Source organism: Ostrea edulis, chromosome 4, assembly GCF_947568905.1.
Source record: "Ostrea edulis chromosome 4, xbOstEdul1.1, whole genome shotgun sequence".
NCBI classification, from domain to species: Eukaryota; Metazoa; Mollusca; class Bivalvia; order Ostreida; family Ostreidae; genus Ostrea; species Ostrea edulis.
Window position 1 is genome coordinate 31,355,244 of NC_079167.1, and position 13,727 is coordinate 31,368,970.

A 13,727-nucleotide genomic window follows, 5' to 3' on the forward strand; every position below is an offset into this window, starting at 1 on the left:
TACAATGTACTTGGGAAGAGACCACCGACCTTCCGAAAGTAAACTGGGAAAACCCGCGCCGTGTGATTTTGAGCGCGATGTTCTAACCACTCGGCCACGGAGGCCCCTTTTTACGTATCCCTAATTAAAATGAACATGTAATACACATAAAACCATGGCAATGTCAGGTAGATACAAAGTCATTGTATTTCGATGGCAATTTCACAACTCTTCCAGGTTTCGTTTGTTGCGAAAAGTTTAGTCCTACTTGAACGTGTGGATGTTCACATTAAATAAACATCAGATTTGATTGCTTCATTTGTTGGACGGGTTTCAATTGACGGTTCAGTGAGGTTGGTATCCGGAAGATCAAATTCCACATCAAGAGGTTGTAGTGACGGTTCATTCCTACCTCTGTTTAAGTGGATATCGCGATAGTTCCTTCGAAATGACTGTCCTACATCTGTGCTCACCTCATACCAGCGAATATTCACTTTATTGGTTACCATCCCCTTTGTCCACGTTTTCATCGGATCATTTCGTTTTGATGAAATCCACACGCGCTGTCCCTTTCGGGTAGATCATTTGCGTTTCGATTGTAGAACTCGCAATGTATGTTCTTGTTCTGATTGATTTCAACACGTGCTGAAATTGAGATTGTCGGTTCCAAAAGAGAGTGAGTTGTTGCTAGACGCGACCTTGTCCGACGGCACATAAGTCTTTGAGCTGGGCGACATTGTACTTTGCATTCCCTCAGTCAGAGTGTTTCCAAAGTCAAGAATGCTTAGTACACATCCTGTTGTGAACTGCAAAGCTCGTTTCATGACGTGATTTGCAGATTTCACAACTTGCTCCACCTTTCCATTTCTTTGCGGTTAGTCCGGCGATGAAGTGATGTGTTGAAATTCATATTCCAATGCAAACTTTGCAAATTCCTTGCAGCTGAAATGAGGTGCATTGTCTGACAGGACGCTGTCTGGGATTCCAATGCACGCAAATTGATTCCACAATTTTCTGATGACGGTATTAGGTTTTGTATTTTCCAAGAAGTAAATTTCCAAAAAGTTGGAATAGTAATCAACAGTCACTATATAGTCATTTCCAGCAAATGTGCATAGATCCGTTCCGACTTTCGCCCAAGGTCGGTCTGGAACATCATGTGGGATTAAGGTCTCCTTCTGTTGTTTGTTTTCATTGATTGGTTGTATCTTTTAACGTCTCGCTTGAGAATGTTCCACTCATATGAAGACGTCACCAAGACCGGTGAAGGGTTTCAAATTTAGACCTATGCTCGGCACTTACGGCCATTGAGCAGTGAGGGTTCTATAGCGTGCCACACCTAGTGCGACACGGGGCATCCGTTTTTAGGTCATCTCCGAGGACCCGTGACATTCACACCTGATGCCGAGCGTTTGGCGATGGAACTGTCACTACCTGTTTTAACAACTTAGGTCTGTCGCGGCCGGGATTCGAACCCCGGCCTTCCGCATGCGGGACGAACGCTCTAACCTCTCGGCCACTGGGTTTTCAAACATCCGGAAACGTGCCAGATGTTCGTTTTCAGACATCTGGCACGTTTTTCAGCTTTGTATATACTGGATGATCTAGGAGTGCATTCCAGGCCAGTAGACATATTCCCTAACACGGCGGAGACATCCTCCAATCCCTACGTGGGAAGAATGTATACCCGGCATCATATCAAAACGAATGACTTTGGGGATGATAACTTGTTCAACGCTAAACAGAATTCCAACCTGACCACCGAGCCCATCTCTGAAGTTGAAGTATGGTTTTGCGAGGGAAGGCAAATATTCCCGCTTGTAAGACCAATCATGAAATATTACATCCATGAGCACCTGTAACGATTAATCCTTACTGCTGTACTTGCTAATCTCAGAAAGTCTTACGTCTGTCATAGGCAAGTATTGAACCATATTCACAAATTCTAAATCCCGCATCTGTGAGAGTTCTGCTTGCAAAGGCTATTGGTTGTCCATTTTGCAATAGTCTTGCTCCCAATCCTGTTTGTGACGCATCACATTGAAATGTTAACTCTTCGGTAGGGTCATAATACTTTAACACAGTACTTGTACAAACTAGATTCTTTATCTCTTGTATGGCTTAATTATGAGTATCCAGTCAGTTTCCTCAAAGGTTCACAAATATCACTAAGTCATGGAAGAAACTTGCTGAGAATCAGGATATAGGGCTCACGGCGGGTGTGACCGGTCAACAGGGGATGCTTACTCCTCCTAGACACCTAACCCCACCTCTGGTGTGTCCAGGGGTCCGTGTTTGCCCAACTATCTATTTTGTATTGCTTATAGGAGTTACGAGATTGATCACTGTTCGTTATCTTCACCTTGCATAAGTTACAAAGCCAACAAATCGTCTGATATATGATACATTAATTGGAGTTAGCATGTTTTTGACAGCTTTGACCTTGTCGGGGTCAGCACGAACTCCGTCACTAGTCAAGAGATGTCCCACAAAACGAACATCGTTACGACGAAATTTCATCTTCTCTTTGATCAACTTCAGATTCCTGTCACGACAGCGATCCATGGTCCCGAAACGCCTCATCATCAGTAGAGCCTTCACCGAATATGAGAATATCGTCATGCACATATCATACTCCACGAAGTCCTTCTACCGTCTGATTTTGTCATCGTTGAAATTCCTCTGGAGTAGAATTCAGTCCAAAGGGCATTCGCAGCCATTGATAACGACCATATGGAGTGTTAAAGGTTGTTAGCATAAAACTGTTATTGTCCAATTTCATAAGCTACTATTTTTAACGTCAGCCACAGAAAGCATTTTAGCTTTGTGAAGATCATGGAGCAGTCAGCAGTTCTTCCACTGTCGACACAGGATAACGACTGAGCTGAATGACGTTATTCAAATCCTGAGGGTCAAGAAAGATGAAGATAACGAACAGTGATCAATCTCATAACTCCTATAAGCAATACAAAATAGATAATTGGGCAAACACGGACCCCTGGACACACCAGGGATGGGATCAGGTGCCTACGAGGAGTAAGCATCCCCTGTCGACCGGTCACACCCACCGTGAGCTCTATATCCTGATCAGGTAAACGGTGTTATCCGTAGTCAAAATCAGTGTGCCAAGAAAGACTTAACAATCGGTATGAAACACGTCAGACAGCATTTAACCCAATGATATCAAGACACCTTTTCAGAGTGAGAGTTGCTTCTCTCTTGAGTCTTTCACGCAAGTGAGAGTCCCTAATTCCACAAACAATGCGGTAACGATTCCCCAAGTTCACCAAATCCACAATGTACAGATGAATTTTGAGTTCTGTCACATAACTGTAAACCGTTTCCCTGGTTTGTTGATTTCTCAAATTAAACTAGTATCGCTCGACAGTTTCATTCTTCATTGGGTTGCAATAAGCATAATACTTTTCAATAATCATTGTCAAACTTCGATTACCCTCAGTCTCTGTGAATGTCAACGTGTCATACACTTCTCGTCTTGTAAGGTGTGTAGGATACAACTAAATAAACAAATGAATTTCATGAATGGTCATAAGCGCGGAACATGGGCCTAAATTTTGCAGCCCTTCACCGGCACCGGTTATACAATATTCAATCTATCAATCCTATACATTCCCATGTAAAACTAGTGGTCATGATGTTCAACTAACACGAATCTACACTATCAGGAAGATTTAATGTAAATATCAACTTTTCTGGCCCAGTGGTTCTTGAGAAGATTTTGAAATGACCCCACTCTGTCATTGTCTTTTCTTGATTATCTCCCTTTGAGTGAAACGTTGTCCTTCATTTCGACAAACTCGAATCCGACAAGGGCGATTTGTGCCAAAGTTGATAGAAAATCGGTATAATGGTTCTGGAGGAGATAAAATGTGAAAAGTTTACAAAGGCAACTACGTCAGACAATTTTAATCAGAAAAGCTCACTTGAACCTTCGGCTCAGGTAAGCTAAAGTGGATCATATTTGTAGAAGCGCACCTCTTCGCTGGATCCGCCACTGATGTGAAAGTGAAAGCAGATTTCAAGACAAGAATGTTGATAAAGGTACATTGTAAGCACTAAGGAATATTCATTTGTCTGATACGACGGATAACGGCTTAGTGGAAAAGACTGAACGTGTAGAGTCTGGATCCGGAGTTATGAACAGGATGGGGCATTGTCAAAATTCAGTCAAAGACACTATCAGCTCTACTAAGTTTATCTGGAATGGCGTCTGTGTCATATTCATTAGTAGAAAAGTTAATGACATTACATCCACAGTTTAAAATTTCTCTGCAGACACTATATTGCCCAGCCTTTTAAGATAATGGGATTTAATAAGATTCATTATCAATCTGTTAAGAGCTGTTAGCTTCAGTGATTAGGTTTCTTTATTTATAAGAGTTATTGCTCTTGGACTTTATATATATACACTGTGCATAGGGGGATGAAAGTGTTGAGGGAAAAATGGCGTCACATTTCCATTACAAGAGAGGCAACTCGTACGAAAAACCTCTTAACAGCTGATTTACTGGAATAAGAAGCAATGACTTACATGTACCTCTGTATTTAGTTAGGTGACCCTTCTATCGGATGAGTTGCTGGATTTTCCGGGGAACAGAATCATAAAGGTTTCTGACATATTTCAAGTTAAAGACCTGTCCTATCCCGAGTGTGTGTTGAAAAAGTTCATCGGCAGAATTTATATTGGTCATTATAATGATCTAGTTTGCCAATATAACCTATCATTGGGTCAAATGCTGCCTGACGCGCTAACGATTGTTAGGCCGTTCTTGACACTTGACTACGGATAACTTTACCTGATCAAGACATAGGGCTCACGGTGGTTGTGACCTGTTGACAGGGGATGCTTACTCATCATAGACTCTATCCCACCTCTGGTATATCCAGTGGTCCGTATTTGCCCAATTTATGCATTTAACATAGCAGAAAATTGAATTGAAATTTTCAACATTTTCCCACATTTGGGAGGAAAAATAAACTTTATTTTTGAAAATACATGTAGGTATGGAACTTAATCTTCACGCTGGCATACTTCATGAATTGCTGTCGCAATTCAAAGCCGTTAAAATATACGTACTATATTTATCACGAAATAAATACGCGCATCATGACGCGTCCAAGGGGAAATGACTAAATTGTATCATTACAATTCAAAAAGACTTCAAACAAAGGCAAACACATTGAAAATATAAATGTTCATGATATCAAATGATATGGTCCTTACGTTTTACTTATTTGTATATCGACCGTGAAATGGAAATATCAATGTGTAACGAGCGATAACTGTGTTGGGATGCCAACACAAATGTCTCCGAACACCTCCCCATGTCAGAAATGGTTTTTGATGTCAGAAATGGACTTAGAAGTAAATTAGGTTGAAATTCGAATGACTTGATTTTTGGCAGCCATTTTCTTCAATGGCGGCCATTTGGAAACATTTGAAAATTGATTGGAAGGAAATACTGTTCCTAGAAATGAACTGTGGACTCTCAGTTGACCCCAGAACCCAAATGTTGTAGAGATTTAACACTTTCAAATATTTCCGTATATGAAGGCCATGTTGAAAATGGCGGCTCCAAAATTTTTTTTATGATGGAAATGGACTCGGGGTCACCAAATTAGCCTAGAAATAGAATTTGGTTAAAATCCGACAACCTTGATTTTTTTTTTACGTGTTTGGCGGCCATTTTGCCACGGCGGCCATTTTGAAAATTTGAAAAGTTGATTGCACCCCTCCTCATGACCCCTATCAGCTCACAAAGTTTGAAGTGGATCTGTAGAAGCATATTCATAAAATCGCGCGGACAAATTTCTCACTAAAAAGAGGAATAATAATATTGATTGATTGATGTTTTCCGCCACACTCAATTTTTCAGTTATCTGGTGGTGCCCAGTTTTTACTTGTTAAAGAGAGAACCCAGATACAATGTACCTGGGAAGAGACCACCCACCTTCCGAAAGTAAACTGGGAAACAATCTCATTTACCGGCGCGAGCGGGATTCGAACCCGCGCCGACAGAGGTGAGAGGCCGTGTGATTTTGAGCGCGATGCTCTAACCACTCGGTCACGAAGAAGATTGATTGATTGAATATTGCTTCACGTCCCTCTCGAGAATATTTCACTCATATGGAGACGTCACCACTGCCGGTGAAGGGCTGCAAAATCTAAGCCTATGCTCGGCACTTACCGGTATGGCCTTTGAGCAGGGAGGAATCTTTATCGTGCCACACCTGCTGTGACACGAAACCTCAGTTTTTGCGGTCTCATCCGAAAGACCGCCCCATTTAGTCGCCTCTTACGACAAGCAAGGGGTACTGAGGACCTATTCTAACCCGGGTTCCCACGGGAAATAATAAGAATAATAAGAAACTATGTGTTCGGGGACATAATAAATATGTAAATATACCATCAAATGGTATAACCTCTTTTAAAAAATAATAATAACGAAATGAAAGTAAGTTTTTATTTCTGGCACACATTTGAAAGGAAAGGGGGATACAGGAGGAAACGCTGATTGCTTTGAATATCATCGAAGTAGTTTGTCAGATTAGTTTCTGCTGTGAAGATCTTGTGGATGAAGACGGTTTCTTTTTCATTTTAGTAATTTTACTAGTAATTTTGCAGTCTTTTGTAATCATTTATACCGTATTGATCTCTTTTCATATGGAGAATTTTGTAACTAAATCAATTATTTTGCACGATTGTAAAGAAAAAAAGGCGCTCCAAGAAAATATGTCGGCTTAGAGAGGCTTTTTAAGTGCATCCTCTCCTTTATGTTCAAAAGCTGGATTTCTTACATTGACATTTTCTATTATATTTTATAGATTTCTGTTACCAATATGTCGTTATGTGGAGTGCACTTTGTATCCAATGAAAAATCGCGTTTAGATAGTGAGGTAACGAACGATGGTGTTCCAAATAAAAATATTTTGCAGCTTCGAATTTTCAATTGCTAACAATATCGAGGGGGAAAAGCAAAAGTGAATGTTTATATTGAATTTGGTTTGACCCGAAATACATACATGTACTACATACCATTTTCTGGAAAAGAATGGAAAACATTTGATATATTGGTTGTTCGGGACCCTACATCATGAAAATGTGAGTCTTTTTTAGTCATCGCGTTATTTTCAATTAATGTCGTGATTTCTAAATCAAGTGTAACTTTAGTTTTAAGGATACTATATGTGTATTTGAACATGCATATCCTTCTCAACCAGAGAGAGAGAGAGAGAGAGGAGAGAGAGAACTAATCTGATAATTCAACAATATACCAACACATTCACGTTTAATAATGAAAAATGTTTTATGATTGTTTCGTTTCCAGATTGACGTGGACATTATAACCGATATCAGTGATAGTGATCTTTAAGATTACCTTCAGTGCGAAGGGGATCGAAGTTGTGCTAAAGCTAGCAAGGGTAGGAAAAGGTTAGAGTTAATTGAAAGCCTGATAACTCGTATAGGAATCTCGGGGTCATCCAGAACGTCCGATTCTCGTGACTATACATGTACCTCGAAAACGGAACGCAAAGAAAACAAAAAGGCTCCATTGAGGTAAGTTACAGGAAAGAATGATAGACGCTAATAAACAAGCAATGGATGCCTCAAATCCTGATGGAGCATTAATTGCTGGGTTTTGAAGTTTACGACTTCAGCCGTAAATACCGTCAAATTTGAGCTCCATTGGGCGGAGGAATTCGATATCCACGGATCGCTAAGAATATAAAAAAGGTGAGCTTTTTGAACATTTTGCCCCTCCCCCCTCTTTCCAGAAAAAACAAGGTTCACTTACTGAATATGATTTTAACATTGCAACAGATTGATTACACACTGATTTTGACTGTGGATTACTCCCTTTACCTGATCGAAACAGGGCTCACGACGGGTGTAACCGGTCAACAGGGGATGCTTACTCCCCCGAGACACCCGATCCCACCTCTGGTACGTCCTGGGGTCCGTGTGTGCCTAACTCTTAATTTTGTATTACTTGTAGGAGTTATGAGATTGATAAGTATTCGTTATTTTCACCTTTTCATATACATGGTAGACAATTGATGCAAAATGAATTTATCGAACAAATCACTGTAAGCATTTTAGATGCTATCTTCAGGCAAAAAATCTGGAACCAAAACATGATAGTTTGAATAGCAAAGGCATTCAACAGAGCTCGTCTATTAGTGGATATAACCAAGAAATAAAAAAAAGAAGTACAAAGTTTGTTGATAAGAGAGCCAAAGATAAAATAGAAGATACCATCAGACAATATAACGATAGTTCAGACAGTCTACTTGACCCTATATCATCACAGACTCCGGTGGATGTTTCATTTGGACGCATACATGCAGTAAACCCAGAACAGTAACTCAAGAATTATACATAAAGGTAATTGACAATTAGAGAATGCTAGCATCACATACATTCAACCTTTACTAGTGGAGTATATAAATACTTCTGGACTTAGCACTAGTGCTCCCAGACAAGTACAGCCAGTCTGTTTCTCTTACTTTTAAAAGACTGCCGATAATTTGTGTATTATCTAGTTTGGACCTTCAAACACCCAATGACACAGACCTAGAGAAAACTCTGCCGATAGATTGTGAAATTAAAGTGCACAGAGGACGTGTTTGTCGATGTCTCATACAATTCTTCTCGGATCCTAATTGTCCACCATATACCTTCTTTGTCATGTTGTTAAAGGAAGATGTCACTGAATAGTCGAATGAAGATCATGGTGGAGTTACAGGAGATGCCCTTAGTGAATTATAGGGCTTTTTTTTTTTAGCAGTTTACGGAGGGAAACATGTACAAAGTACCAGATGTCCGTCACGATATGACTGAAGTACATTGGAAGATGTCGCGATTGTCATTAGATTGGCACACTAATTTTGACTACGGATAACTCCGTTTACCTCATCGGGATATAGAGCTCACGGCGGGTGTGACCGGTCGACAGGGGATACTTACTCCTCCTAGGCTCCTGATACCACCTCTGGTGTGTCCAGGGGTCCGTGTTTGCCCAACTATCTATTTTGTATTGCTTATAGGGGGTTATGAGATTGATCACTGTTCGTTATCTTCACCTTTCATTGGGATTTCTACAAGAACGAATTTTTCCGATCAGAATGGTCCTATCATTCATGCAGCAAGCTATGTTTTGGGGGTATCAAATGAATAAGATTTATTATATTCCTTCTTTAAATTTCTCCCAGCTATATATAAAAACTAGGGATGTCAACGAGTACTCGACTATCGCTCAGTCATACCCATCGTCAACTAAATTTTTCAGAGTTGAGTACTCGTTAAAATAGCCGTTTCAGTAATGTTAATAAATTCTAGACGCTTCAGTGTTTTTGTGAGTAAACTAGATAACGGTAAAGTCAAACCGGTTTTAACTCGTTCATGTTCAAATAAAACATTTAAGTTTGGGTGTCGGTCTGTAAACATGCCTCCAAAATCCACTGTTTGGACATACTTTAAAAGATCTCATGATGGAAAAACGGCGAAATGTACAGTGTACATTATGTGAAACGGGACTTGCATCTTCTTGGTGAACAGACTACAATTTTAAAAATGCCTTTTCTGGATGCGTTGATGAATATGAAGTTCAGAAAATGGTCATCATTTTAAACTATCATTTGATTTGTATGTAACTGCTTGTTTGCATGAGGGTTGTTATGCCCATACACAGTAATCTGCTTAGTGGTTCATATACAGTAATCTGCTCAGTGGTTCATACACAGTAATCTGCTCAGTGGTTCATACACAACAATCTGCTCAGTGATTCCAACATTGTTCTTAGATTTGGCAAAAATCTGGCATTAAAATACCAAGCTTTAAGAAACTTCGGACCTTTTCCCCCCAATTCTGGAATTCTAGCTTTACGAATAGGTTCAACTTTACCATCGTCCATTCCAATTCCATACACCGGTCAAGGTTCAGCGTTCACTTCGTAACAGTGAGGTACATAGGTAGTCATTGCTCCTTCCTCAAACGGTCAACATTTAGGGACCAGACAATATTTAGGGGGGGGGGGGGTCTATGCATTCCATATTACAATTTTAAAAAACCCTATTTAATATCTTCTAAGAATACAACTTTTTACTTCATTTTAAAAATCTCATAATAATCACTTAAAATTTGTCTCCATTGTTATATCAGCTGAGGGATACAAGCTCCTGAGAAACTTTTGTTTACTTTGTCATGTTTGTTCAGTAAATTGTCGTGTGAAGTTACAAATCTCATTATTTTCATCTTATTCTTTTTTGTTAAATTGTTGTTTAAAGTGCTACATGTACATTTAGCATATATTTTATTACTGTTTTACTAAATTGTTATCTCATGTACTTAAAGTATTTTTCACACCTCAGTATTCTCTATGAAAGGTGAAGAAAACGAACGGTGATTGATCTCACAACTCCTTTAATCAATACAATTTCAAAATAGAGAGTATGGCAAACACGAACCCCTAGATATACCAGAGATGGGATCAGATGCCTAAGATGAGTAAGCATCCCCTGTCGACCGGTCACACCTGCCGTGAGCCCTATATCTTGATCAGGTAAACGGAGTTATCCGTAGTCAAAATCAGTGTGCCAAGAACGGCCGAACAATCGGTATGAAACAAGTCAGACAACATTTGACCCGATGATGGGTTTTATTGGCAAACTCTCAGATCATTAAAGAAGTTAAATTCTGGTCGGTATCCTTTAAGTTATGACCAACATGATACAACATTTTTATTTTCTATGATTGAAATCGATACGTAATGTTTGCAATTTTATTCACAGCTAAATATTTCTTTCGTGATTTTTAATTATATGTTTTAATATTTAAAATTTTCAAAGGTCCAGTATTTTAATGCAAATTGTCTTTAGTGAATTCAACTTGGACATGAAATAAAGCATGCATACACTTCAGCAGTATTGTCGGTAAGGTAGTTGAATAAAAAAAAAAAATGAAATATTTTATAAATGTTTTTGTTCACAGATACATTTGCAAAAAATAAATTAATATTAATAATAGCTGTCCTCTCAAAAGTCAGTATGTATTGCATTTTGCAATACATACTCCCCAATGCATATTGACCGGTCCCTTAGAAGGTCTTTCGAATATGACCTTCAAAACGGAGGTCGCGACAGGCGTTGGCATATTTAAAAGACCTCACTGATACGGCCATAAGTTGGAACTCTCCCAAATTACGTATCATATGAAAGGTGAATATAACGAACCTTGATCAATCTCACAACTCCTATAAGTAATACAAAATAGATTGTTAGTCAAACATGGACTCCTATACACACCAGAGGTGGGATCAGGTGCCTAGGAGGAGTAAGCATCCCCTGTCGACCGGTCACACCCGTCCTGAGCTCTATATCCTGATCAGGTTAACGGAATTATCCGTAGTCAAATTCAGTGTGCCAAGAACGGCCTAACAATCAGTATGATACACGTCAGACAGCATTTGAACCCATGCTATGTTGTATTGATGAACTAGATCCTTATATAACGACTATAGAATTTGCTAAATGCTGACTTCAATCGAGACTGTTGAAACCCCTGTACCATCAACTTGTTTGTCAGTAGCTTGCCTCGATTTAAAAACTGACCATACGCATATGTTCAACTTTCACGACAAATCGTGGCCTCTACATAATACATGTAATGGTTATCTTCTAGCATCCGCGTAATATTCACATTATCAAAGAGATGGGCGGTCCTTCCGTCACGAGTGCGCGGAGCGCACGAGTGGTAGAAAGACCGCCCATCTCTTTGATAATGTGAATTTTACTCGGATGCTAGAAGATAACCGACTTGTCACATATTTCAAAAGCTTCTCATTTTACATTTATTGAACCATACATTCAAAGCCAAAAACAGAATAGATTAGGCATTATTGCGAAAGTTTAAAATTCTTGTCTTAAAAATTTTAAATGGAATTTAAAAAAGAGGGGGTTGGAGACCAAATTTTTTAATTAATGGCGAAAATATTGAATTTTTATACCAAGTATCTTAAACTTTTTTAACAATCGGTGGTCTGTTTAGAAAAATATATCAACCAAAGAAATAAATTGCAATATATCATCTAGTTCCAGGTCTCAACTACTTGTATCATAAATCATAAAACTGAATGAAATACATGTATAGGAGTATAAGAATAGAAGATATATTAGATGAAACAGAAACTGTAATATCACGCAGATTTAGAACTTTTTGATTAATCAAGATTATTTGATGTATATCAAATAGTCCACAATTAATTGAGATTGGCCATCCGAATTATTACAGTATAAGAAACAACTTCGTTCGAACTATTTAACCACAAGCCTAACGCGGAACGAGTTAACTTAACTTCAGCAGGAAAATCTCCACGGCTTACATCAGAAGAAATTCCCCAAACATTAGCGAATCCATCGCCATCGAGCCACATCACCGATTTATTCCCATCAGGTATCCACCCAAATCATCTTTCCTACGTCCAGTGACTCACAATGAGGCCTAAAAGGAGCCGAGGCCGAGGGAAACAGCCCAACGTCGGCATGACAGACAAGGCAACCAAACATGGCAACGGCATGGTATCACAATCCCGTGGAAGAGGGACCCGTAAGCAACCACGTCCGGAGTCACCACCACAGTGCCCCCGGAGGCCGTGGGTACCCATCCTTCCACCGTTCAGCCGGTATTAGAAGTCGAGTCCTGGACGAATGACCCTCCCCCCTTCGAAGTCAACCCGGTGAGTCACTAAATTGTATCAATCAAATTCCTTATTTACAAGTCAACCCACCCACTCAAACTAGTTTTGTAGACGCTGTAGGAAGCCACATACCGAACAAACTTAAGCTCAGGATCTGGGAGGGTCAATTTATTGACCTCTCCCTACTGCTTAAATCCGCAGCGGAATTTGATAATTTTGACTCGCAGGGCAACCTACAAATTCAAAATGGCAAACTCTGCATATCAAACTCTCGCCCCAATTCCTTCATGCACATCGAAATGCACTTCCACGTTTCTTATCTTTACTAGCGTAATGCTAGAAAAATATCCCGAGAAGGCTCAGGAACTACTCAAATATGCAAGGGATATCAGACTTGCAGCCAGTAGATCTAGCTCTTGGTTCAAATACGATGAACAGTTTCGCCTCCGTCAAGCGTTCACACCGTATACCTCATGGGGGGAAATCCATACTGAATTCTGGCTTCTCCATGTATCTGCTGGCAACAACCAACTAACACAAAATTCACCAGCCCAACCTAATCCTCCACCCAAATCACCTTCTAACAAACAAACTTGCATTGCTTATAATGCTGGTAAAGATTGTCGTTTTTCCCCAGATGCCGATATAGCCACGCGTGTAGCCGATGCAGAGCCAAGCACCCTCAAGTTAAGTGTCCTAAGCAATAATTCAATTTACTCGCTAGGTCACACACCAATTAATACTGCCGCATTAGCTCATTATTTGCAAGGATACCAGCACGCTAAATTTCTACTGCAAGGTTTTACTTTTGGTTTTCGTTTGCAATACCTGGGTCAACGGGGGGCAAAGGAATGCCGCAATTTACCAAGCTTACAGTCCAACATGTTAGTAGCTCAACAAAAAATCACCAAAGAACTCTCCCTTCAGCGCATTGCAGGACCTTTTAACAGTTTACCTTTCACTAATCTGAAACTATCCCGAATAGGCTTAGTTCCCAAGAAGGATGGAGATATGCGCCTTATTCACCATCTA